The sequence below is a fragment of the Canis lupus genome, chromosome 19 (assembly GCF_048164855.1).
Source record: "Canis lupus baileyi chromosome 19, mCanLup2.hap1, whole genome shotgun sequence".
In the NCBI taxonomy this organism is placed as follows: domain Eukaryota; kingdom Metazoa; phylum Chordata; class Mammalia; order Carnivora; family Canidae; genus Canis; species Canis lupus.
This window is the reverse complement of record NC_132856.1, coordinates 38472813-38500701: the sequence shown is the minus strand read 5'-3', so window position 1 is coordinate 38500701 and position 27889 is coordinate 38472813. Positions and strand designations below refer to the sequence as shown.

Sequence of the window (27889 nt, the reverse complement as noted above, 5' to 3'; positions counted from 1 at the left end):
ACACATACACTTCTTTTTTTGATACCAGAGAATATTTAATGCGAAGAGCACTGCCAAGGGGATCCTTGGGTGGCTCAGTGGTTTAGCGCCTGCCTTCGGCCCAGGGTGTGATCCTGGAGTCCTGGGATCGAGTCCCACATCGGGCTCCCTGCATGGAGCCTGCTTCTCCCTCTGCCTGTGTCTTTGCCTCTCTCTCTCTCTCTCTCTCATGAATAAATAAAATCTTAAAAAAAAAAAAAAAAGAAAAGCCCTGGCAATCAATCATACTTATTATAAACAAACTGGAGAATTTCTGATGTCTCATTAAAAAATATATGTATGCTAACTATAAGAGAAAGTACCCCTTCGGTATTAAATTTGCTGTACCTCTAAGGAATATGTTTAAAGAGTACACTAAATACAGAGAAGTAGTCAATGAAAATTTAAATCAAAATTCAAAATCTGATTTTTGCCCCCTCCCCCCATCCCGGCCACAAAAACTATTGTGAAAGGTAAAAAAGGGAAGTCAGAGCTGGAAACAAAACAATGAGTATTTTTAATTATTCATGAATTTTGATATCCTTATTCCCCTATTCTCCCTCCAATTACCATGACCAAGAAGAATGAGTCACATGACTGTAATTTGGACATCTGGTAAGAGTGGCCTAAAACTCCCAGACATTTGATCAAATTTACATTAGCCTACAAGAGAGTCTGGCAGTGGGAAAGATTAATACTTAAAAGAGATCATCGAGAGACCAGAGATACTAATATAGTTTAACTGTAAGAGCTAGCTACAGACAGAATGAACAGAAACCTGAAATAAAGGCCTCCACACGTTTTTGAAGTTCTTAGCTCAAGATTAAGAAACTGACCTCAAACCAAAAAGACCCAGAAGTTCAAATCAGGCCTAGAAAGTTACTTAATTGTCTCTACCTCCCAAACTGGCTACTGGTGCTCATCTCATTATAGGCAGCCCCTGGAAAAGGAAGCCCCCTGGGAAGAGAAGAGGGAGGGTCTGCAAACTTCCTGATAACTACAGTAGAAATCAGAAGGGCAGGTCAGTTAGAGGAGATACAAAGTACACATACACACACGAGAGAAAAGCCTCCATCAGATGGGACCAAACACACCTCAATTTGACAGTCCATGCTGTTCTCTCCCCATTAAACTCCTAGTGGCCTCATATGTGATATTATATATGCAAATTCTCTGATACATATAGTGTTGGAAGTAACATAAAAGCCGATTATATTTTATTAAAAGCAGACTATTCTCTTGAAGAAAAGGAAAAAACAGAAGCTGAATAATGAGCAGAACTAAAATTACTCTACACAAAGTTCAGCACAGTAAATGCCTTGAAAAAGGTCACTCAGCAAAACCAATAGAGGTGTTCAGAAGGGAATTCAGGTCTCAGACTCTGTTTTTGTCTTCACTGGTTAACCAAATGCTTCTCTGAACAGTGAACAAGACTCACAGCTGAGAGGGGCGCCTAGGTGGCTCAGTCGGTTAAGGGTCTGCCTTCAGCTGTCATGATCCCATGGTCCTGGGATCGAGTCCCACATTGGGCTCCCTGCTCAGCAGGGAATCTGCTTCTCCCTCTCCTTCTGCCTCTTCTCCCTTCTTGTGTTCTCTCTCTCGCTCTCTCTCAAGTAAATAAATAAAGTCTTTGAAAACAGAAAAGAAGACTCACAGTTGGGGAATGGCTAACAGTGAGAATAGAATGGACCAGACAAACCACAAAAAGGAGACTTGGCTAAAATTTCCCAGGCCACTGCTTGCTAGCTCTACTTCCTTATCTGTTAAATAGGGAATATACAAAGATTGAGTGAGGGCTTGTTGTGAAGATGAAATGATAATGTACATAAAATAGGGCACCACACAAAATAAAAAAATTTCAGGGACTAACTGAGCCTTCCTAAGGGGAGAAAATTAAGGCGTATGAATGATCAACACTTTATCGAAAATAACTAGTCCTAAGAAGGAAGCATGTGGCCTCAGAAGCCAGACTGCTAAGTGTGAGTCCCAGGTACATAGCTAGCTTGGGCAAGTTATAGAACCAATTTATGCCTCAGTGTCATCTAAAAAATGGAGATGTTAACAACTGCACCTATCCCATAAAGTAACTTTGATTATTCAATCAATTAATGCATGTAAAAGTTTATAGTACAGTAGACCTCAAAGCATAGTCGTTATTATTGCTTTAATAAACCTCTTAGTAGACTGAGGATTCTTACTGCCACAAGGATGATTCCCAGCCCTTCAGTACTTGAAACACTCATTTTTCTTACCAAATACCCTTCTAACCCCTCCTAGCAAAGTTATACAGTAACTTTTCTTTAATTAAAGTCTATTCCTTTAATAATTATTTGATGGGGAAAAAAAATAATTATTTGATGGGGGCAGCCCCAGTGGCCCAGTGGTTTAGTGCCGCCTTCAGCCCGGGGTATGATCCTGGAGACCTGGGATCAAGTTCCAGTTCGGGCTCCCTCCATGGAGCCTTCTTCTCCCTCTGCCTGTGTCTCTGTCTCTCTCTCTCTCTGTGTCTGTCATGAATAAATAAATAAAATCTTTTAAAAAAATATTTGATGGAATGGAAGGACATTGAGTTTAGAGAACAATCAAAAGGCTAAGAAAGAATCAGTGTGATGAAGAGCCACCATGAGAAACTTTAGAATCAGCAGGAAGGCACATAAACATAGCCTTTGTCCCCCAAGGGAGTGAAGAGTCTTCTTCCTTTCCCCCAGAGGCCTGGAGAAGGGTGGCTGGCAAGCTGTAGTGACTAATGTCTCCGGACCCCAGGGAGGCTGCCTTTTGTGCATCAGTCACCAAACTTGAACTTCCATCCAGTCTCCTCAAAGCCTTCAACCGAAGGTGTGATCTTAAGGCTGGATGCTTTGGGGGTTTTGCTGCTTTATTTTGCTATAGTAAGCACACAGGCGTTTTTTAAAGCTTTATGTCAGACGTTGAAGACTCCTTGACTATAATCACACGTGCTGTACAATTAATTCATTAGGACGTTTTAAGACCTTAAGGCCCTGGGCAGCCCCGGTGGCGCAGCGGTTTAGTGCCGCCTGCAGCCCAGGGCGTGATCCTGGATCAAGTCCCATGTCGGCTCTCTGCATGGTGCCTGCTTCTCCCTCTGCCTGTGTCTCTGCCCCTCTCTCTCTCTCTCTGCGTCTCTATGAATAAATAAATAAAATCTTAAAAAAAAAAAAAAAAGACTTTAAGGCCCTAACAGCAGCAGATTATCAGTTGTAAATGTCAAGGACCCCTGGATAGGCTCTACCCCTCAAAATCACTATAAGCACCTGAACAGCATCATCAAGTAAAAACCAGTCCCTGAGGAACACCTCCCAACTCCTGGGCAATGCTGCTACCCTCTGAGGCATCCGTGGGAAACTGCCTGTGGTGACCGTCTACTGAAACTTCGAGCCATCATGTCACGGCCCAAAAACCTAAGAAGCATGCTGAACATTTAGTAACAATGATACAAGGAAGAAGGGTAAGTTATTTAGAAAAAGAATAAATTATTTAGAAAACAACTCATCAGTAGCTTTTAAAATAAGTGCTTCCTGGAAAGGAGTAAGTCTCTGGTTACTCCCAGAGATAGGTTGGGACACATGCTACATCTGTACAATAATCCAGTGCAAAACGTTAAATAGGCATAAAGAAAAAAAAAAAAGAGAGCCTGTTATGCTAATTAGGAAACTAATTAAACTCGTAAGTAAGATGTAAAACCAAAAGCCCAACTGGCAGAACAGTCTACTACCTGCTATTCTAGGACTCAGTGGGATGCCTGGCAGCTTGTTGTCTATTTGGTATTAGAATTTAGTTGCAGCTTGTTGTTTGCTTTTGCAGATTGCAATACCCACACATATTAATCTAAGTAAACTTTCTCTGAAAACTAGAAGTGCTTATGTTAAACGCACAGAAATATTTGGTTAAATCTCTGCTCCTTTTATACAACAAAAAACAATGAATGCCCCCTCTTCCACTTTCCTATTCTTCCTCTAAAAACAATGTTTTTTCCTACCATTAAATTATTAAGTTAATTTAAATAGAGTATTACAAAGATTGCCAGTTTTCCAAGATTAGCATTTATAAATTCTACTTTCTAGTGACTACAAAAATATCTACATAATTTTCAATTCTTAATAACGCTATGCTACGCTACACTAATTTTCATATTGTATAAGAAAAAATAGTTTTTACAAAATATAAAACTTCTTTTAGTCTTGGATAAAACTCTAACTGCAACAGGTGCCTGAAGTCATCAAAGCTGACTGATAAGAATTAAAAACTTTATTTGCAAATTAACACCACAAGGTAAGCTGGAGGCTAGTAAACAGTTACTAATGTCTCTTTCAGAGGGGCAAAATTTCCAGCATCATCTCTGAAAACTGCTCTGATTTATATTCTAAAGTGTGAGATGGGGGCAAGGGCAGAAGAAGGTTGTTATTTTAATTGTTGTATTTAAACTGTTGAGGGGCACCTGGGTGGCTCAGTGGTTGAGTGTCTACCTTCAGCTCAGGGAGTGATCCCAGGATCCAGGACGAGTCCCACATTGAGTCCCACATCGGGCTCCTTCAAGGAGCCTGCTTCTCCCTCTGCCTGTGTCTCTGCCTCTCTCTCTCTGTAGCTCTCATGAATAAATAAATAAATCTTTTAAAAAAATAAACTGTTGAGAAAATAAATGAGCTAGCTGGTTAACACACACACTCAGGAAAAACATCACCAGCAAGAGAACAACTCAAAGCACACACTATATCATTAATGTTTTTCTTCAATATTTTCTAACAATTTTAAGTGAGATTATAAGTGCAGTACTATTCTCTACTAAAGCATAAAGTATAAAAGAGAACTCAATTTACTTTTCTAAACTCACATTAAATCCCTCCAAACAATCATTTGCAGATAAGCACAAGCTCAGCTACATCATTTGGACCTGCATGGGCTCAACCAGATGATGATGAGACAAGATACCAAGTCAGTCCTTGCTGATCAGGAAACCCAATGCTTTCAGAGGCCTAATGTCAAATCTAACTACCAAAAGTCATGAGCTTACTTCAAATTCCTCTAAAAGCAATCTTTTAAGGAAAAAAAAAAAATCAGGAAGCCATTCAAACAGCAGAGTCCTACTCTTACCCAAATCTTTAACAAAATATCCAATTCTTGGGATGCCTGGGTGGCTCAGCAGTTGGGCGTCTGCCTTTGGCTCAGGGTGTGATCCCAGAGTCTCAGGATGGAGTCCCACATCGGGCTTCCTGCATGCAGCCTGCTTCTCCCTCTGCCTGTGTCTCTGCCTCTGTGTGTGTCTCTCATGAATAAATAGATAAAATCTTAAAAAAAAAAATGTCCAATTCAGACTGCCAGTTACTTAGACTTCAAGAGCCACCTTAATGACAAAGTCTGGTCAAGGAAGTTTTCCTGACTTTAACAAATACTGTGGTGAGAACTAAATATCATGGAATTTGGGCCTTGGAAATGCAGACACCTGTAAAGCAAATGAATAAACCTACACCAGACATCATTGCCATGGGGCTGCCCAGCCAATTATGTAATTTCAGAGGGTGAAACTGAAGGAGGACTGGGGTGAAGTATGAGGAGAAAATAATTTTTCTATTTTACTCAAATGGTGAGTGATGAACTTTAACAAAAATTTTGCCTTTTGCTCATTTCTCCCCAAATAATTAAGTACTTTATACTATCACTTCCATTTTCAAACATTTGCTTATTGCCATCAGGAACTACATTCCAGGGATGCCTGGATAGCTCACCGGTTGAGCGTTTGCCTTCAGCTCAGGGCGCGATCCTGGAGTCCTGGGATCAAGTCCCACATTGGGCTTCCCACATGGAGCCTACTTCTCCCTCTGCCTCTTATGAATAAATAAATAAAATCTTAAAAAAAAAAAAAAAGGAACTACACCCTAAACTGCACTTTTATGTACATGAACTCAACTGCCTGGATGAATTTTTTTTTTTTTTTAATCTTTGCTTCAGGGACGCCTGGGTGGCTCAGCGGTTGAGCGTCTGCCTTCAGCTCAAGGCTTGTTCCCAGAGTATCAGGATCGAGCCCCACATCAGGCTCCCTGCATGGAGCCTCCTTCTCCCTCTGCCTGTGTCTCTGCCTCTGTCTCTCTCTCATGAATAGATGAAGTCTTAAAAAAAAAAAAATCTGTTTCACTAAATAATGGAGATTGGTGGATCTAAAAGTTGGAAGAAACTTTAATAGGTGGCACCTAGTCCAATGGCTCTCATAGTTTTGTGGTTATCCACTATGCTCAATGCCCCAACATTTCCACAAGGAACACCTCTCCATTAACCTGGGTACTTCTCTAGCACATTCTTCCCCATGCATCCTTGAGGAAGCTGTCCATTCTATGTCAAACACCATCAATGATACAATGATGGAAAGCTCCCATGAATACCTTCTGGGATAATCTATTCCACTTCTGAGTTGCTTCACCACAAAGTTTATCCTTAAACTGCCCCAAGTTCCAAAGGCTTCTACCCATAGGTGTTTCCCACTCAAAGGAGTCTGCACCTTTGTTCACACAAGAAAGAACTTCACACAACTGAGGGAAGTAACAGTTCTTCCAAAGACAGGTCGTAAGTTCCTTCACCATCCTAGTCTTCCTGTGAAACACATTTCAGTTTGCCTGCATTATACCAACAGAACACAAAAGAATAAATTAAAGCCTTAAAATGATTTTGATTTCACTTGAAATAGCCTGCTACTTATGTGGGCCAGGCAAAATATTTCAGAGCTAAGTCTGCTGCTCAGTTAATTAGACTTTGATCCTGGGATCATGGTAATCAGGCTTGATTACCTTTTTCACTGTGTTCCTTTAAAGTCAACCAATCATAAAACTACATGGACAACTTTCCAAAAAAGAAAAACAATAGCCAACAGATACATGAAAAGGTAACTCAACATCATGAATCTTCAGGGAAGTGAAAATCAAAACCACAGTGAGATATTACCTCACATGTGTTAGAATGGCTATTACCAAAAGGACAAGAGAAAACAAGTGTTGGCAAAGGTGTGGAGAAAAGGGAACCCTCATGCACTGTTAGTGGGAATGCAAACTGGTGCCGCCACTATGGAAAGTAGGGAGGTTTCTCAAAAAATCAAAATAAAACTACCATATGATCCAGCAACTCCACTTCTAAGTATCTGAAACAAAACCACCACCTCAAAAGATATCTGCACTGCAAAGTTCACTGCAGCATTATTTCAATAACCAAGACATGGAGGCATCAATGGACCAATGGATCAAGAAAATGCGGTATATACATATACAACAGAATATTCTTCAGCCTCGGGGCAAGCGGCGGCAGCGCAGGCTGGGTCAGAGGCCCCAGGCAGGTCCTGCTGGCATTCCCAGGGTGGGCCGTCCCATCCAGCCAAGTGTGCCCTACTCCAGTGATTCCCCGGCTCCTGGTTTGGCATTCTCACTGGCCACCTCTTTCCTGGGAAGATGTTCCTGGTGGGCCTCACAGGGGGTATTGCCTCGAGCAAGAGCTCAGTGATTCACGTGTTCCAGGAGCTGAGCTGTGCAGTGATTGATGTTGATGTCATCGCCTGGCATGTCGTCCAGCCAGGATACCCCACCCACCGGTGCATCATGGAGGCCTTTGGCACCAAGGTCTTACTGGAGAACGGTGACATCAATCGCAAGGTCCTGGGGGACCTGATCTTTAACTAGCCTGACTGGCGGCATCTGCTCAACACCATCACCCACCTGAGATCCGCAAAGAAATGATGAAGGAGACCTTCAAGTATTTCCTCCGAGGATACCGCTATGTGATTCTGGATATTCCCCTGCTGTTTGAGACTAAGAAGTGCTCAAGTACATGAAGCACACCGTGGTGGTGTACTGTGACCAAGACACCCAGCTGGCGCGGCTGATGCGGCGGAACAGCCTGACCTGGAAGGATGTGGAGGTCCGGATCTAGGCCCAGCTGCCCCTGAAGGACAAAGTCCACAAGGGACGCCACGTCCTGGACAACTCGGGGGAGTGGAGCACCACCAAACGCCAGGTCCTGTTCCTGCATGCCACGCTGGAGCGCTCCCTGGACTACCTGCCACTGCGGCTCAGGGTCCTGATCGGTCTAGTGGGCATTGCCAGCCTCCTCTACACCTGCTTACCCGCTACCTCCTGCCTTCCCCCTAGCTGGCCTCTCCCAATGCAGGAGGCCCCGGGCTTCAATCTTAGAGGCTGAGGCACAAGCCTGTCAACTCTCTCTCTCTCTCTCTCTCTCTCTCTCTCTAACTCTGGGCTGAGCATGATACTGGGCTGACCCTTCTTTGGAGTGTATCCTGTCTGAGGCAGAGGAACAGCCCTGTCAGTGGCACTCGTCCCCACCTTTCCTAGGGCTCCTCCCTCTGGAGCCACCCACAGAATGGTATCCACAATGGGGCATGAAAGCAGTGGTAGGAAATTGTCGTAAACTTCTTGGGGGGGTAGGTGAGGAACACGTCAGAGTGGCCAACGGTACTGTTCAAAGCTGGGCGGCTCCCTGGACTTGAACCCTCTCCAAGCCCATGCCCCATCATGACCCACACCTGCTTCCTGAACTGGAGAAATCATTTTGGACCAAGGGCTACCACCTTGGGACAGCATTCTCCCCCAGGTTGAAGCCCTCTGCAGGATGCAGTGAGGCCCCCGTTGTAAGTACTGCTGTGGCAGGGCCTCCTGTGGGCTGACCCACTGCCCCCAACCGTAGCATTTCTCTAGCGTTCCCCACACCCACTCACCACCTGCCACCAGTTGCCTCCCACTCTGTGTCCTCTGCGCCCTGAACTCAGTAGTCCACATGCACCAGGCTGTTTCTCCCTCTGTGCCTTCGGTGTGCTGTTCCCTCACCTAGAATACCTTTAGTTTTTCTACAGCTGGGTAACTCCCAGCTTAAGCACCACCCGAAGCCCCAGACTGGGTCAGGTGCCCTGGGGACTACTCCCTCCGTGTTTTAGTTTAACCCACAGAACTGTAATCAGCCAAAAGCTGGTTGATCTCTCCTACACTGTAAGCCACTCGAGGGCAGGAACTGTGTCTCGTCCATCTCTGTGTTCCTGCTGCAGAGCCTGACTGGCCATTGGTGCTTAATAAAATAAAGTGTGTTGATCTGAAAAAAATATATATATTCTTCAAATAGCCTCAGAAAGTAAGGAAATCCTGCCATTTGCAACAACATGGATGGGCCTTGAGAGCGCTGTGCTAATGGAAATAAGAAAAAGACAAATGTTGTATGATCTCACTTACATGTGGAATCTAAAAAAAATCAAATTCATAGATTCGGATTAGTGGTTGCGAGAGATGGGGAGGTAGCCAAATGGATAAAGGTGGTTAAAAGGTACAAACTCCTAGTTATAGGATAAATAAGTCCTGGGGATGTAATGTACAGCATGGTAACTGCAGTTAACAATGCTGTATTGAGGGACGCCTGGGTGGCTCAGTGGTTCAGCATCTGCCTTCAGCTCAGGGCATGATCTCAGGATCCGGGATTGAGCCCCACATTGGGCTCCCTGCAGGAAGCCTGCTTCTCCCTCTGCCTATGTCTCTGCCTCTCTCTCTGCGTCTTTCATGAATAAATCAATAAATCTTTTTTAAAAATGCTATATTGTATATCTGAAAGCTGCTGAGAGTAGATCTTAAAAGTTATCATCATAAGAAACAAAAATGTGTACATATGTGAGGTGACAGATGTTAATTAAACTTATTGTGATCATCATTTTGCAATATAAACATACATAAATCACTCAGTTGCACACCTTGGACTAATACAATGTTATATGCCAAATGTATCTCAATAAAACTGGTAGGAAAAAGGAATTTTGATGTTGATACCCATAATTACTCTTAAAGTCAGGGACTTGGTTATTTTCTCTCTGTAGTCTCAGTTCCAAATAGACATTCAATAATGTTTGGAAAGAAGAGAAAAAGGAATGAGAACCTAACTCTAAAGCTGAGAGATTTGTTTCTGTGAGAAAGGAAAATCTACGCAGGTCAAGATAATGCAGAATGCAGAGTAATAATAAACAGTTACAAGCAAACAAGATGGTGGCCTACGTAGAAACTCAGAACAAATCCTGGGGAAATTAAGTTTCAAGGATGAAATCTAGCCACAGGTATTCAGGAGTTCAAGGCACCAACTTAATCATTACATAATTGGGGGAAACAGCAAGGATCCAGTTATTGGAAACCTTATTACCAAGGTCAAAAAGACTCAACACTAGGACTGACCTTAAGGCTGCACTAGTGAGTTATTGCCACACTTAAGCAATTCATGTCTGTATCTCCTTCGGGTTAAAGATTATTCCCAGAGTCTGGGAAGAAGCTGGCTCTCTTACCAGGATCTCAGTAAGCAAATGAGGTTATAACTGTAGAAGTGGATAGCTGGATGAAAATGACAAAGGCCACAGAAGGAAAAGGAGTCAATTCTCAGGTGATCTAAGTTGGTTGCAGCTTGGTTTGTGATTTTTAAATGATCAGATTCTCAAGTCTGAGGCTGCCTTTCAAGAAAAAAAAAAAAAAAAAAAAACTAATCATTTTGCAAAAGCAGAGTACCTTTCAGGATAAACTAAGAAAAATGACAGGTAGATCCACATACCCTACAACATAAAGGGAAAGGTAACTAAACACACATTCCCAAGCAGAATTCAATTCTCCTTGAAAATGACCACAGCACCTTGCAGCACCTTCCAGAGGAGCACTCCAACCCACCGAGCCTCCAGGCCCAGCCCTGCCTCAGTCTCTAGGACTTGGCGCCCTGCCTGGCTGCAGTAAGCAGGCAATCTATGGTCTGCAGAATGAAATTAGTGGAGATAGTTCTGTCATCTCTTCAGATAGAATTGGAGTCTCAACTTTCAATACTTTTCATAATCATCCTTTAATTTAAAGGAATGCCAAAAAACTAAAATAATCATTGAAAAGCATCTCAACTCTGAAAATCTGATGCCATGTTTTACAAGTTTAGAAAAATATAATGTACAAAATATCACATAAAATAAGAGACGAAAAATTCTTTTCTAAACAAAAGACTTAACATTTATAAACTCCAACTAAAAACTACTAAGAACCTGTAGCTTTTGCACTTTAATCCATATGCTAAGTAGACATGGTTAGTCATAGGTATCTTTGGCAGTATTTTTTTTTTTTTTTTTTTTTAAGTAATCTCTATACCCAACCTGGGCTCAGAACTCTGAGATCAAGAGTCGCATGCTCTGTTGACTAAACCAGCCAGGCTCTCAGCTTTAGCAGTACTTTGTATTTGTGGCACAGCTGTTATATCTGATACATAATACATAAAAGTCCATTTTAAAAGAAATTACTTTAAAATCTGACCTATTACATATGTGACACAGATTAGCTATTCTGCTACACTATTTAAATAGCTGCTACATTCACAGCAGTTACCTACAAAACACATGATCTTTATGTGCTGGCACTAAATGTCTAACCTCCAAGGGCTAATTCTAGGCTGATCAATTAGTACACAAACCTCCACCCTCGCCCTCCATTCATTTAGCTCTGACCATTCTTAGCATCTACTACATAGAACTCCTTTTACTGAGGTATATCTACTTTTATGACATGTTACCAAGTTACTGTGACATTAGTTTAGTGTTTAAAACAGATACAATGACAGCCAAACAAAGAAAAATATCATCCCACTTGGGAAGAATTGTGAAAATGAAGTAAACGACTAAGATACAAAAAGTGAAAAAAGTAATAATAGTAAAAGCACAATCAAATTTACATCAACTTTGTAACTTTTCTTATTTATAGTTAAGATCAAGGAAAGAACAGAAAACCATTTCATAACAATAAAGCAGTATAAGAGAAAGCAGCATCATAAATCAAAGCTGTAAAAAATGAAGTAAGCAATTATTCTGTGCTCATTACAAAATACTATGCTGGAAAAAAATAGAGTCGAGATTGTAATTTGCTCTTATAAAGCAATAATTCACCATACATACAGTCTCTGCCTACAAAGAAGCCAAGAACACTCTTAAGCAGAGTTTCCAACAGAAGGGTTTGTTCATAAGACATTAATGCAGAGAGAAGGAAAAAACCCTCAATTTGCTAATTAGTTGAAACTGTTTGTCTGCCAATTCAACTGGGAAATGGTGCATTAGAAAAAATACCTACCACAAACAACTTGTTAACAGAGTCACTGCATTTGCAACTAAAGAGATCATACACAACTATAGCACTGGATAACAAAATAGAAGAGAAAGAGATGTTTCTTTTAACAAAAGTAATCCAGCTAAAAATAAATTATGAGGGAATGACAGGATCTCTAATAAAATTAATAGATCTGTTGACCATCAATAACAGCTTACATCAATCACAAAACAAAAGACAATCTGAGGGGCACCAAGGTGGCTCAATCAGTTAAGTGTCTGACTTCGTAACCCAGGTCATGGTCTCAGGGTCCTAGAGTCTTGGGATTGAGCCTTGCATCTGGCTCTGTGCTCAGCGGGGAGTCTGCTTCTCCCTCTTCCTCTGTCCCTCTCCCTGTTTATGCTCTCTCTCTGCAAATAAATAAAATCTTAAAAAAAAAAAAAAAAGACAACCCAAAACATTATGTGTTCCCTGATGGAAGAATATAACATCAACTATGAAAAAGTCTTGGGGAGGGGGAGGGGAGGGGAGGAGGGAATCAAACCAGAACTGGATGGAACTTCTATCCAATAGAGAAGTCAGAGGAACAAGATAAACATCACTATGGTGACCTCAACTTTTACTTCACACCATACATAAAAACTCAAAATGAAGCATAAACCTAAATGTGAAAGCTAAAATTACAAAAAAAAAAAAAAAGCTAAAATGATAAAACATCTAGAAAAAAAGAGAAAATTTTCTTGGCCTGGGATTGGCAAAGATTTTTTTAGATATGACCCCAAAAAGGCACAAACAATAATTAAAAAATCAACAAACTGAGATTTATTCAAAGTTTAAAGCCTTTCTGCTCTTAAAAGATTCTATTTAGAAAAAGAAAAGATAAGTCACAAACTAGGGGGGAAAAACCTGCAAAACATTTATCAGATAAAGGATCTGTATATAAAAACTCTTACAGGGGTGCCAGGATGGCTCAGTCAGGTAAGCCTCCAACTCTTGGTTTAGGCTCAGGTCATGATCTCAAGGTCATGATGCACTCCCTGCTCAATGCAGAGTAGGCTTCCCTTCTGTCTCCCTCAACCCTTCTCCCCCCCCCCACCCCTGCCCCACCCTGGGCGATCTCTCCCTCGTTCTCTCCAAATAAATAAAATAAAGAAAAAACTCTTACAACTCAGTAAACAATCTAATTTTTTTAAACAGGCAAAAGCTATAAATAGATACTTCCACAAAGAGAATGTATGAATGGCAAATAAGCACATGAAAAGATAAGGAAGCAAATTAAAACCTCAAGGATATATCATTACATACTAACAAAAATAGGTGAAGTCAAACACTAGCAACAGCAAGTGTTCACAAGGATGTAAAGAGACTACAGTTCTCACACAATGCTGGTGCAAATGGAAGATGGTACAGCCACTCTGAAAACAGTTTGGCAGTTCCTTAAGAACTTCTTAAGAGCTGTATGTTTAAATACAGTTATCATACAACCCAGTAATTCCACTCTTGGGTATCTACCAAAGAGGGATGAAAACATATCCATACAAAGATGTTTACACAAGTGTTCACCACTATGAAAAGAAACAACCCAAATGTCCATCAATTAGTGAATGGATAAACAAAATATGGTGTTATCTACACAACAGAATAATTCTCAGCAATAAAAATGAACTGATACATGCTATAACAGGGATAAATTTCAAAAACATCATACAAAATGAAATATGCCAGGTGGAAAAGATTACATACTGAATGATTCTATTTACATGAAATTTGTAGAAAGGCAAAACTGTAGAGAAAAAAGCCAGCAGGAGTGCCGGCTCAGTCGGTAGAGCATGCAACTCTTGATCTCGGGGTTTTGAGTTCAAGCTCCAAATTGAATGTAGAGATTATATAAAAAAATAAAATCTTAAAAAAAATAAAAAATAAAAAATAAAATAAAATAAAATCTTAAAAAAAAAAAGCCATCAGTGGTTGCCTGAGGCTAGGGCAGAGGCTGGTTATTTTTGGTAATTGAGGGTGGGAGGTGATGGAAGTATTCTAAAACTAAATTGTGGAAATAGTTGCATGATTGTATCAACTTACTAAACCTCAATAACATCAACAGAGGGAAAGGGGTTCCATACCACCTAAACAGGTGCATATAATCAAGGTTCCAGAAACCTCAATTTTTCTTAAATCCTCAGGTGATCCTGAGTGGAAAAAAACTCACTTTCAACATCCTGAATTCAACAGAATGTGGATGGCAACTCATACTCCCTGTGCTCTTGCCAGTGCGTAGCTCCTCATTTCTAATACAGGAACCACACTACTGCTCTAGCAAAGGAAGGAAAGGAGCGTAGAACAGAAGAGTACTACCTGTTTTAAACTTTGTTTTCTGTGTCACTGCCCAGTTTATTCTTTGAAAAGTTCAAATATTACTTTCACTACGTATTGTGCTATTTCTGAATTACAGCAAAAGCAAGAGAATTACTATTTCAAATTAACTCCACATTCAGTACTTTATTTGCATAGAGTAAGTGCTCATTTAAGCACCTGCTGAAACTGCCCACACTCAATAATTGGAGCAAAACCTGGATACCTGTCATGAGGGCCCTAATAAGGCCACTGAGCCACTGAGAATCTGATAGCCACTGGGCTCAAGAGCCCACAAACTCTTCACCTAGTCAGCACCAGGTTGCTAAACTTGGAGCAGCAATTTTCAAAGAAGCCTCCTCTCTTCCCCAAGAAATCTGGTATTAAGTATACAAACAACAGGAAAATAAAATCATTCCAGTGTAATTTGATCAGGATTGATATTTATATATAGATTTCCAATGGTTGGCTGTTTTTGTGTGTATGTGTGTTTAGTTTTTTGGGGTCTTGGCTCAAAATGTTTTACAAAAATATGGTATTACATTTTCATTCCAGAAACAGAACTATTCTTTTTATATCATAGTTTCAAAAACAAAAAACAAACAAACAAAAAAAAACCTCTACAGGTTCTGCAGAACAGCCAATACCATAAATCAAACTGTAATCTTCACATATTAAAGAACTTAAAATACTGGTAATACCTATGGGATATTTAATAATATTTTAAAAATTAACTGATTTTTACATGCCATAAAGGTATTATGGTTAAAAAATCATAACTTTAAATACTAAATTATTTATGAAGGACATAATACTCAAGATTTGCTATAAAATGATGCAGTGAGGGAAACAAAATTGTATATACCTGCCAGAGAGGAAAGTACAGACAAAATAAGCCAGCCACATGTTGATAATTGTAGAAAACAAGTAATGAGATTTTGTTTCTGCATATGTTTGAACATTGTCATAATAAGAAGTAAACCATGAAATAAAACTATAGTGATAAATCAGCCTTCTCAAAGATTATAACAAAGAGGCAGTGGCAGACCATTAATTGTCTTAAAGACATAATAGAGTGCATGGTTAGTCACATCAACGATATTCACAGGGCTACTCAATTGGAGAATTTATCCATTCTGAGCAGCAAGAGAGCTGATTCTCATGACAAATATCCAAAATTACATTGTACTACATCCAAAACACAGTTGGTATTGTAAAGATCTTTCCAGAAAAATCAATGATATTTAACAAGTATGCACTGATTAAAAGATCATCACTGTTACCTGAATATTTCCAATTCCTGACAATTCTTTTATTGACACATCTATTCTTTCAATAATGACCGTTGAAGCTAGAAAAATAAGAGAAAAAAAAAACTGGTCTATCACTGTAAATCCATCTCTTGAAGTTATCATACGGGATTCTAACTGAAAAAGGAGCGCTATCACCAACTGCTAGATCACAGTCAGGTAATGAAACAAAGTTGTGGTTCCTCCTGTTTTATGCTCTCATAGCATGATACATTCATTTTTCATTCATAGCACTCGGGCATTTCTTTCTTCTCTTTTTAGTGAATTGCTTTTAATGACTTAGGTGGTTTTATCTTGATTTTCATTTTTAATTATAATAGATAATCAAGTGGCAGAATCCTGAAATTTTGAGACAAGCTTCCTTATCACTCATGTACAAAAAAGAAACAAATGGACTTTTTAAAAAGATTTTATTTATTCAGAGAAAGGGGCAGAGACATAGGCAGAGGAGGAAGAAGCAGGCACCCCTCGGGGAGCCCAATGCGAGACTCAATCCCAGGACCCCAAGATCATGACCTGAGCCAAAGGCAAATGCTCAACCACTGAGCCACCCAGGCGCCCCTAAATATTGGATCTTAAGTCCCTCAAGCTTTCAGTAGCATGATCATTCATTTGTACCACCTTGAACATTCATATTGACACAGCCAATACATGCACCTGCTAAGCTGAAGCAGCCCATCCCTGGTACCAAAATGGGTCAAAGGGAAGGACAAAAGGGGATGCAACTGTTTCAGTCTGAAGTCTCCTTGATAACAAGATCCTCAAAATCACAAAAGTGCTTACCTTTTGCTGAGGCAAGAGACAGTTAAATCAGATGCACTGTGACTTAACAAAATACAATACTGGTACAGAGAAGTAACTTATTTTCTTTCAGCGCATATTCAGATTTTTGTTTTGTTTTGTTTTTCCTAAATCCTTGGGAGTAGGGTTGAATGTAGTCAGGTCACTTTTCTTATCAACCAGAAAAAACTTACTGAATATGGTACCACGCTCTGAGGGCCTGAATGCCAGTTAAGAAAACCTCACAGAGGGCAGCCCTGGTGGCTCAGGGGTTTAGCACCACCTTCAGCCCAGGGTGTGATCCTGGAGACCCGGGATCGAGTCCCACATCAGGCTCCCGGCATTGAGCCTGTTCCTCCCTCAGCCTGTGTCTCTGCCTCTCTCTCTCTCTCTCTGATGAATAAATAAATAAAACTTAAAAAAAAAAAACCTCAAAGCGACATAAGAGGGCAAATGATGACTATTAAATACTCTGGAGACTGCAGCCACGATGGGAGTAAAAGTACAGGGAGGCCTGGGTTTAAAAGCAGGTTTCAGGGATCCCTGGGTGGCGCAGCGGTTTAGCGCCTGCCTTTGGCCCAGGGCGCGATCCTGGAGACCCGGGATCGAATCCCACATCGGGCTCCCGGTGCATGGAGCCTGCTTCTCCCTCTGCCTGTGTCTCTGCCTCTCTCTCTCTCTCTCTCTCTCTCTCTCTCTCTCTGAGTGTGACTATCATAAATAAATAAAAATTTAAAAAAAAAGCAGGTTTCAGAATGAAGATGTTATTTTGCAAAACAGGGAAGATGAAGACAGTTCCAGGCAAAGGATAAGAGCAAAGGCATAGGAATGGGAAAGTGCAATGTGTGTCTCAGACACAGGAGTAGGCCATTTTGGTTTGGGTTGAGGGCTTCAAGACAAGTCATGAGACAAGACTGGGACATTAGGTTGGGGGTAGCCTAAAGATATCATTTATCAAGGGTTTGAACTTCAACCTGAAGGAAATATGGGCACACTGAAGGTCTGTGAACAGGGCTAAGTGATCTGAAAATAAATGTAGTGTACATATAGAGAGATGGGCAGTGATGTTCAGGATGGAGAAGAGGAGCCTGGAAGCTAGTTCAGGGGATGCTTCTTTAGTAATTCTAAAAAGACTGGAAATACTAAAAGAGGAAGTAACAGGAAAGAAATCCTTCATTTATAGAACACATCTACAGTTCACAAAGGACTTTTGCTTAAGAATAATTTGTAAAGCAGAACATCTGTCATTCTACATATAAGAACCACAACTCAGGGCATCTCCTTTCATGACTATTTGTCCACTGGATAGTAAGCTCTGTGAGAGTACTGCAGGGACCATGTTGATTTTTGTTTGCCCCAGTATCCCTGCTGCCTTGCAATGAGCCCTGTAATACTTCCTGTATCTGGGAGATATTCATTACATATGTGACAGATGAGCCAGCAAATGAAGAGCACATTGCTTCTTCCACTCTTGTTTGAATGATATGAAAATACTTTTTCAACCAAAAATATTTTTTATTTTGTTTTGCTTTGTTTTCTGACAATGAAAAGGCCTTCACAATAACACTTTTTTTTTTTTTTTTTGGAGCTACCTAGATTTCTTTTCCTACCTCAGGGAAAAAGAAGAAATGCACAAAAGGGAATGGCAGGTTCCCTGCCACCTCCACTGTGGTTATCAGAAATTCATTCCAAGTGATATATTATTAAGGATACAAAAAAGGTTAACATCTGGTAGTTACTTTTTCAATGTTCTATTGAAATGTTCTATTTTCTTGCAGAACAAATTGGAGAGAGATAAATAACCATGCACATGAACATCTATAGTGTAGAGGTAAAAAACCCTGGCCTAGAAGGCTTGTGCCAAAAAGCAAGAAAATGGAGGTGTGTCAAAAGAACAAAAAAGTGAGCTTTGACAGGGCTCCACTGGCCAAATCTGGGATAATTCACACATCAATATAAGCAATGAGAATAACAAAATTATAACTCATAGAATAAAATAGAAAAAAATGAGTCTATATTGACATAGATCTATAGTAAACTAATAAACTGAAAACTTGATGAGGAAGGGGATAATTTCAAAGTATCTACTCACAAAATACTAATTACAAACAAGATACAATGAGACACGACACCATTTTTGTGATATTCCCGCCAAAGATTCATAACCTTAAGTTTACTCTTGAGAAAACATTAAACCCAAACTGAAGGACAATCTACAAAATAACAGGCCTAATGTTTCCAAACAAAATACCAGGCCTAACTTCTAAACACATCAATATCCCTGAGACTGTGAAAATCAAAAGAAATGCTGAAGAACACTCAGCAATTCAATCGCAAAGCATGATTCCTAACTGGTTCTTTCTGCCCCCCCCCCAAAAGGCGAAAGGTGGTAAGGCTGGAGAGGGGAGCTTCACTGGGGCAACTGGTCAAACCGGACTGCGGTCTGAGGAGTATTTGATGGCTATACTGTACTTACTACGGGAGAATGTCCCTACTATAGGACACACACACCAGGGTATCCCGGAGAGATGGAGCATCAGAAGGGCAACCTACTGACAAAGGCTGGAGGGATAGGGGACAGCTCTCCTGTACTTCCAAATTTGCTCCGTTTTTCACTGTTTCAATTTTTTTTTTAAATCTTCTAAAAATATTTAGTATCTCTCCAAAGTGAACATAATAATATACATACATATATATTCTTTCCGATGCAGTGCTCTTTTTGTAGCAAGAGTATGAAAGGAATCTCCCATTGGAGTACTAGGGAAGCAGTGTGAAACAGCATTGCATAACAAAAAACAAACAAAAACCAAGCTTTATGCATTGTAATACTGACTTCAAACTCTAGTTCATCACATACAAATTCATGACCTCGGAAGACTTTTCACCCTTCTGGGTCTCAAAATCTCAATCTATAAAGTGGGAATGCCAGCTTTTTGTGCAGAGTAGCTATGAGGATGACATGAAATGGTGTGTTTGAAAATGTTTGAAAGGTTAATAAGCATTCAAAATTAGTTATCTGCTGCTCCAAGCAATGTATTCACAGCTTGTGTCTAGTTGGGAAGTGTGCATCTCAGGAAGCCTGAGAAGTAGGGCTTACAGCTTTTCCAGCTACAGGAATATGAAAGATCCCTTTAATCCAATACCCATACTTTCTGGATCAGATGAGACCCTGGACACCTACTGGCAGAGGCAAGCCACTTGCCATCCCAGAGAAACCAGCGTTGGTCTGCAGCTTTGAGCACTGGCACATGCACTCCTTTCACCTTCACAGAACTCTGATGCAAATATTATAAAACTGAAAAGGCGAGGAAACCAAGGCTCAAGCAAGATTAAGAAATTTACTCAGAATTCAGGTCTTTCTAACTCCAAAATTCATGAATTTCCCACTAAATACTGTCATTATTTCCAAACATGCTTAAGAAAGACAACACATGAATATGTTTAAAAGCTTTTCTGTATCCTATGCACTTGAGATATGAGTCCCTTACTCCCATGGTTCCCAAAATGTTATCACTGTAAAACAGAAATTACTTAAGCCCTAAATCTTTGTCCATCAACATCCTCAGTGATTTACAATAATCTTATTCACTCCCCTATCCCAGACTTGTTTAGGAGAATCAGCAACAGTGCTAAATAAAGTAAATTTCTTAAAATGTCTTCCTGCCTTCAGTAGTTTCTCTTATTCCCACTTTTTAAATTTATATTTTTACTAATCTCTACAAGCCAACGTGAAGTGCAAACTCACAACCTAGAGATCAAGAGTCACATGCTCTTCCAGATGAGCCAGCCAGGAGCCCACTATTCCCACTGTTTTAGAACAAGATTCTTAACCTGGAGTCCTAGGGTCCATGAAGAGAACTCAGGGGTCCATGAATTTAAATGAGAGGAAGTTATGACACTTGTTTTCATTAACCTCAAAGTGAAATTTAAGATTGCCTTCAAACACGAATGTAAGCAACAAATCACAGCAACATTAACAATAACTGTTACTCTGTCACCACAGAAAGAACATATTTTCATATCATATTACAGATAGTGCAAATATATAGAACTAATTTCCTTTGTAATCCTATGTATTGCATTTATTTAAAACCATTAATCTGAGAACAGGTCTACAGCCTTCACTAGTTTACCAAAGAGGTACATGCAATACAAGAAAGTTGAAGAACCCCTGGTTTTGAACAACAAAGTTGTTAATCTGCTGAGAATTTGAGAGAACACAGGGAAAAAAGCTTGATGCCAGATAATATAATCCTTTACTCTGTGAGTAAATCTGGCTTTTAAACACATGAGCATTTCATTCAGCAAATATTTTCTGGTTCCTAGACTATGCTCTACTGCATAGCAGCTACAAAGATAAAACATCCTTTTGCCTCAAACTAGTGGGAAAGAAGACCAAAGTAAGTAGCAAGGTAGAATAACATACATACTAAAAGAGAAGGACAATAGGAACCTTTTAACTCAAACAGTGGATTCTCTCATTCTCACCAAACAAACAAGACACATTTGGGAAGGAGAGAAGAATCTGAAAACTGTTCTAGCCCTCTGTTGCTCCTATAGCCTGGAGCGCAGGGGAGAAGGCCAAGGGAAACAGGTATCAAGGGAGAGCCGTGGTCCAGCCAGGGGAAATGGCTCATTGGTCCTGATTTAACCCTCTATCGAGCCGGTAGGCCCTTTCTATTCCTGAAATGCTTTTGGGAAAGGAAATTATACAAGAAATTTGCTTTTCTTTACATAAAGTAAGTAGGAAAAAATGTGCACAGGGGTAAATGGAGCCATATTTCAAAGTAAGATGACATTCACTTAATTTGTACAACCAAAATATAGTATGTCTATCTAATGACATTATATTTATAGCATAGTATTTGCTTTACAGTAGCTGCCTCTGGAAGTGGCAAATGGGCCTCTCTCTGTATAAGTAGAACCTAACTCATAAAACAAGATGTTTAAATAAGGTAATTTGTTCAAGGCTTCCCCCAATGAATTTTAATTCCATAATATCTATACCCTATCAACAAAAAGACACCAGGTAAAAGATGAAACCATCCAGGCAGAGACCACTAACCTTATAACATCTATTTCATATCTTTATCTTTAGAGCCGTTTCCCAGTATTTACCAACAGTTAGAAACCAACATATTTATAATGTGTGCTTGACCATTCTCACAATTCACCTCCGACCACTACCGAGCACAGACACTCCTTTGTTCTGGGCAGGATCCCAGGGACGGCCAAGCATGCCACAAAGCTCAGTCTTGCCTTACCCTAAAGGATTTTACAATTAGGGACAGAGCCACCACTGAGGGAATTTTGGAAAGGCAAGGCATTAGAAAAGTTGCTGCACAGAGAAAAGAGAGTTAACTGTAAGTCAAGGGAGCTGCAAACAGCCTCAACAAAGTCAAAGCAGGAGCCTTATCTTGAAAGATGGAAAGACCCTCAGAAAGCCAGAGGAGAGCGGGAGACATTCCCACCAGAGCAAGCAGTGTGCAAAAGCCAGCAAGGCAGGGATGAGGCTGGCACCAGGTGTGCGGGGGGAGGGTGGCCAGGGTGCTATACGCTTGCATGTAAGGTGGCAGGAGAGCTCAAGCTCTCAGTGTACAGAAAGGTAAGGCCAAGAGAGTGTAAATAACATGCAGGAATTATATTATACTCCACAGAAGGCGCTGAGTAGGAAAGACCCAAGCAGTACTACGTTGTGAAGTTTATTTGTCACCTGCCATACACGCCAATTATAGGACAGTGCAGACTAAAAGCTGACAAGCAGGAAGGTGCCAACTAGCCCACAGATGAGCTCTTGGGGCAGACAAGCAGTGGTAAGGAAAGACTAAGTCGGAGAGACATTTCAAAGGAGGAAATAAGAGAAAAATCAAAGATGACTCCAAATGCTATCATGTCAAAGGCCAGACAGTGAAGAACTGAGATCTGCGAGTAGGGTGCATCCTACTGGGATGCTACCTGAGATGAAGAGTCCCAGGAGCAGCTGAAAGGTAGGCCGCCAGCAGGGGAAGGACAGAGGACTCAGCAGCACTGTGGGTGAGAAGGCCACAGGCACCATGTGGGCAGCACCGTGTGGGCAGCACTGTGCAGAGAGCTGCATATCAGAAACTCAGGGAAGGCGGAATCGTAAGGGGGGAAAGAAGGAACACTTTCTGTGAGCCAAGAGGCAACTCACTTTGTGTACCTTATACAAAGAAATCCAGAGGTCAGAAGCAAGAAAGTCTCCTCTTACAAAGAGTGAACCACCAACAAAGCAAAGTAGGAAAGGGAGTTAAGTACAAGGGAGAACCAAGATTCACAAAAGGGCACTGGTGTGGCCCGCATGAAGGCCACTGGCAAGTACTGGGAAGCTCCGCTGGGCAGCAGGAGCAGGGACTGTGGTGTGGGTGGCTGAGAAGAGAATGGCTCAATACAAAGTGAATGCAATGAATGGAAGTCAGTATTTGGATATTCTGGGTGGCAGATGAACAAGATTTAACAGCCACTTAAAAAGGACAGCAACACAGTGCAGTTCTCGCAATCCCGTTTATCTTAGTAATTAGGAAAACACTGACCAATAAACACAAAGGTCAAGAATTAGGGCCCATCCTTCATATTATTCAAGGTGCTCGAACTAAAAATAAAGCGAAAGGTACACTTCTGTTTTTGCAAGCTCAATTCCAATTCAGCTATCAATATAATAAATTGACATAATACTGATTAGAGCATATTCCATCTGCTTTACATTTGAAAAGCTAACATCTCTCAAAACCGCACGCTAAAGAGACTAAACAAAAACACAGAGATTGTTATATGCTACTAAGAAATTAAATATTGGGCAGTCCCGGTGGCCCGGCGGTTTAGCACCGCCTTCAGCCCGGGGTGTGATCCTGGAGACCTGGGATCGAGTTCCACGTCGGGCTCCCTGCACGGAGCCTGCTTCTCCCTCTGCCTGGGTCTCTTGCTCTCTCTCTTTCTGTCATGAATAAATAAATAAAATTCTAAAAAAAAATTTAAATATTTTATGCTATCTTTCCTAAATCCTAAATCATGTTTTTATAAATTAAACATCCAAAAAACCTAATCAAAATCATCTAGAAACTTGCTGGGGCATCTGGCTAGCTCAGTCAGTGGAATAGGAGACTCTTCATCTCAAAGTTGTAAGTCTGAGCCCCAAACGGGGTGTAGAGATTACTTAAAAGTAAAATCTTAAAAAAAAAAAAATCATCCAAAAAGTTTGCTATGGGATTCGATTATAATGTTGGCAAAAACACTCACTGGTTCAGTGGAAAATATCCTTCCATCTGCTCTCAGTGCAGAACCCTAAACAGTGATAGACAGTCTGACCCATTCACAAAACACACCTAGTTACAACTTATGCATTAATTTGTACTCCATATAATAAAAGTACTCATTCTTCAACACTTTACCTAAAGGATAAACTGTTACAGAGGGACCGTAAGTAACAAATAAACCTAGAATGGGAAGAATATGGCATCATGGGTACACCTCTTGGTGGCACACATGATTGAGCTGTTCAAAGCTGACCGAGGCAAGTCTTCTGCTAAATTCATCTTTCTACCCACCACTGCTTCAAAATTTTATAATACTGAACACAATGTAAGAACTTTATTCCAGATAAAAGAATTTCAGGCAACAGATTCCTTACAGATTCTTAAATTCATTCAAACTGTAACATTCACTATCCTTAATGAGTCATTAACTCAGGATACAAACCTCACTTGTTACAGAACATGACTTGATCTTACCTTACATAAGAGACATTTTCTCAAAAATATGTTCATGATTTTCAACAAAAAGAAAAAAAAATTACAATCATTTCCCTCTACCTTTTATCAGAAACATTTTTACAAATTAGTTGCAAAAAATACATTTGATTTTTTTTTTTACTTTTTTAAGATTTTATTCATTAATTCACGAGAGACACACACACACAGAGAAAGAGGTAGAGACACAGGCAGAGGGAGAAGCAGGCTCCATGCAGGGAGCCTGATGTGGGACTCGATCCTGGGACCCCAGGATCACACCCTGGACCGAAGGCAGGCGCTAAACTTGCTGAGCCACCCAGGTGTCCCTACATTTGATTTTAGATTATACTCGTGACTTCTAAAAATCTTCTGTGAAGAATTTTAAAACTTTATTTTAGAGACAGAGAAAGAACCTGTGGTGGTGGGAAGTGGCAAGGGAGAGGGACAAGCAGACTCCTCTCTAAACGAGGAGCTCAAGGCAGGGTTCAATCCCACAACGCTAAGACCAGAACCCAAGTTGAAACCAATGGCTGGACACCTAACTGACTGAGCCATCCAGAAGCCCCTTCTGGAAGAATTTTAAATGACTTATACCTTAAAGTAGAAGAATCTAGAATTAACAAAAAATAGTGTGACTCCTAAGAATTAAGAGTGATTTAAAATCATATTTTTTGTCACAATCTAGGAAATGCTTATAACTCGGTATATTACTATGTTTACTTTGGGTTTTATCTTTGCCAAAATGTTCACATAATTTTGTTTCTATTAGACAAAAACCAGTTAATTAGAATATTTCATAAAGGAACATGGCTTATTTATGAAGGATTATTTTCTACAAAAACTGTCTTAAGGTGAAAGAGGAAGAGAGCTGACACCTGAACACTCATGGTGCCAGGCACGATGCTAAATGATGCCTCATCCATTCAACCACCCTTTGAAATATTCCCATTTTAGAGGTAAGGAAATGAGGCTTAAAGGAGTTTTTAACTTGCCCAAGATTACACAACCAATAAATGACAGCCAAATCCAAAATCTAAATTCATTCAGGACTCTTGAGAACAGACAGGCCTTCAATGAGTATTGATAGAGTGAATTGATAGAGTGAACACAGCTGGCATGAACTTCAATACAACAGAGAGAAATTATGAAGTTGGAAGATCCCAAAATGAAAATATAAAGCAAACTCATCTGGGGTGTCTGGCTGGCTCACTCAGTAGAGCATGTGAATCTTGATCTTGGGGTGGTAAATTTGAGCCCCATGTTGGGGGGTGGGTAGGGATTACTTGAAAAAAAAAAAAACTGTTGTGTTGTTTTTTTTTAAATAAGGCAGCCTCACCTCAATAAAAATAAATTAAAAAGCCAAAATCATCTCTGTATCATAAAAACTAATAGACCTCCATCTACCCGTTTTCTAGAGTCAACTGTGAAATACTGGCATGACTGGTGACTGTGTAATGGCAACTCACTGTGGTTTTTCTTTGTGTAGTCTTTTTTTTTTCTTTGCATTTCACTGTTTTAATGTCTACTTCCCCAGTTAAAACCACAAGTATGGCTACAAAACAAGAAGAGACAAACAATAACAAGTGTCAGGAAAGATGTTAAGAAACTAAAATTGTCATACACTGCTAGTGGGAATGTAAAATGACACAACCATTTTGGATAGTTTGGAAATTTCTCAAAAAGTTAAACATAGAGGGGCACTTGGGTGGTGCAGTCAGTTAAGCATCTGACCTTTGATTTTGGCTTAGGTCATGATCTCAGGGTGGGGAGATGGGAGTCCCCATCAGGCTCTGCACTAAGTGTGGGGCCTGCTTAAGATCGTCTCTCTACCTCTGCTTCTACCCACTCCCCACCCTGCTCTCTCTCTCTCTCCCTTAAAATAATAATAAATAAAATAAAAATGAGAGAGAAAATAAAGTATACAACTATTGTCAATTTTCTGCCTCAGATGGCCAGGTATACCTAGGGAAGAATTATTTCATCAAAGACCACATAACCGCTTCTGTCTTAGTTAGATTGCTGCTTTTTTTTTTGAGGGGGGGGTACCTTACCTTTAACAGCAAGAGAAGAGAAAATATATAGAGCATTCTAAGATCCAGAACACAGTCTTTAACAAGTTAAAGGGCAAAGGAAGAAAAAGTACTAAAACTCGAAGTTTACACTCCTCACTCCAAAGTAGGAACCACCTGCTCACTCAGCATCAGACCTCACGGCCCCCCTGGACTTCAGGAACCTCATGGCCACAGCCTGGACGATGCCAGCTTCCTCGGCACAGTCCCAGCAGAGGTCAGGTGGGGGGGGGGGGTGGCATAAAGCAGGCAGTGTTGAACTTTCACCAAGTGGGTGTACTGTCTCACGCCCAGAATTGGTGTGGAAAGCTCCCGTGGCTCCACATACCTACTTCCTACAGTGAGATTTAGACACTATTGGAAATCTAGTGAGTATGTAATGGTATCCTACTGTATTCTAATTTGCATCTTTTATATAAGAATTTGGTCTCTGGACAAAAAAGGAAATTCTTGAAAATTCTGAAAATGCTGGAGTGATTTTACTGTCCATGGCTACTAATATAGTGATACTTACTTTAATACCTCACTTATTCACCCACACTTAAAGTGGCGAACAAAATAAAGTCCCTGTGGTCTTATGGGACCACAATCTAACCTGCTTACGGCAATCTCCCACATCCCCTCCAAGTGACTCAGTCTTACACACTTAATAAAGAAAACCCCCTCAAAGAGCAGAGGGAAAGGACTGCAACATGTTACACTGTCAAGTCCAAGGCTGAACCTAAATAGCAACTTGGGAGTAGTTCCAGCATTCACAGGAGACGACCTCATGAAATAAGCATCCCCATGCCTCTTTCCTTCTCTCGCAGCTTATACCTCCACTTTTCAAAAAATATTAACAGTATTTCTAAAGTAATATCCTTGACAAAATGAGTGTGACTTCTTGTAAGTATCTGTGTACATCCTATGCTATTTCTTTTCTTATTAAGATTTTTATTTATTTGACTGAGAGAAGAGAGAGAAAAAAATACAAGTCGGAATGAGGCGGCACAGAGGGGGAAGCAGGCTCCCCACTGAGCAGAGAGCCCGAGGTGCAGATCCCCAGGCCCTGAGATCATGATGTGAGCTGAAGGCAGACGCTTAACCAACTGAGCTACCCAGGTGCCCCCATCTTGTGCTATTTCTAAATCCTTCTCCTCTCCTTAAAGAAGACACAACTCAATGTACAAGAAGTAGCAATAAACTCCTGCTTCTTCACTTCTTTAATACAAATTAGATATCTACTCATATTCAGAAAACTGAAGAATCCAAGAGCCAGGAGAGAACAAAGTTAATTATGCAGAGCCAGGTGAGGGTGCCAAGGAACTTCCTTTATTTTCCCACCACCTGCTGGCATCTGCTTCCATCCTTCAGACAACTCCCTTTCCTGAGGCTCTCGATTCCCCTCCAACACCCATTTAATAACACAAAACCTTCAGCATTCCTTCGGTACTACATCCCTTCTGAGCAGCATGCAAACATGTTCTAATGCTGCACACCAGTAAGAAAAGTTCCAGGGAAACTGAGTGGAGAAAAATTAGAGA

The 27889-nt window shown here is 40.5% G+C and overlaps 1 protein-coding gene and 1 pseudogene across 13 annotated transcripts in view; one reads left to right on the top strand and one right to left on the bottom strand.

Moving 5' to 3' along the window:
- SFMBT1 (Scm like with four mbt domains 1) overlaps positions 1–27889 on the bottom strand; it is a 126482-nt gene that overhangs the window by 70114 nt on the left and 28479 nt on the right. Inside the window, exon 2 of one of the 13 annotated variants that reach the window (XM_072785907.1) lies at positions 15746–15813. The exons of the other annotated variants lie outside the window; for them this stretch is intronic. The gene's annotated coding sequence lies outside the window, so the exon portion shown is untranslated. The remainder of the gene's footprint in view (positions 1–15745; positions 15814–27889) is intronic. 13 annotated transcript variants of the gene reach the window in all.
- On the top strand, positions 7020–12559 carry LOC140610178 (dephospho-CoA kinase domain-containing protein pseudogene; annotated as a pseudogene).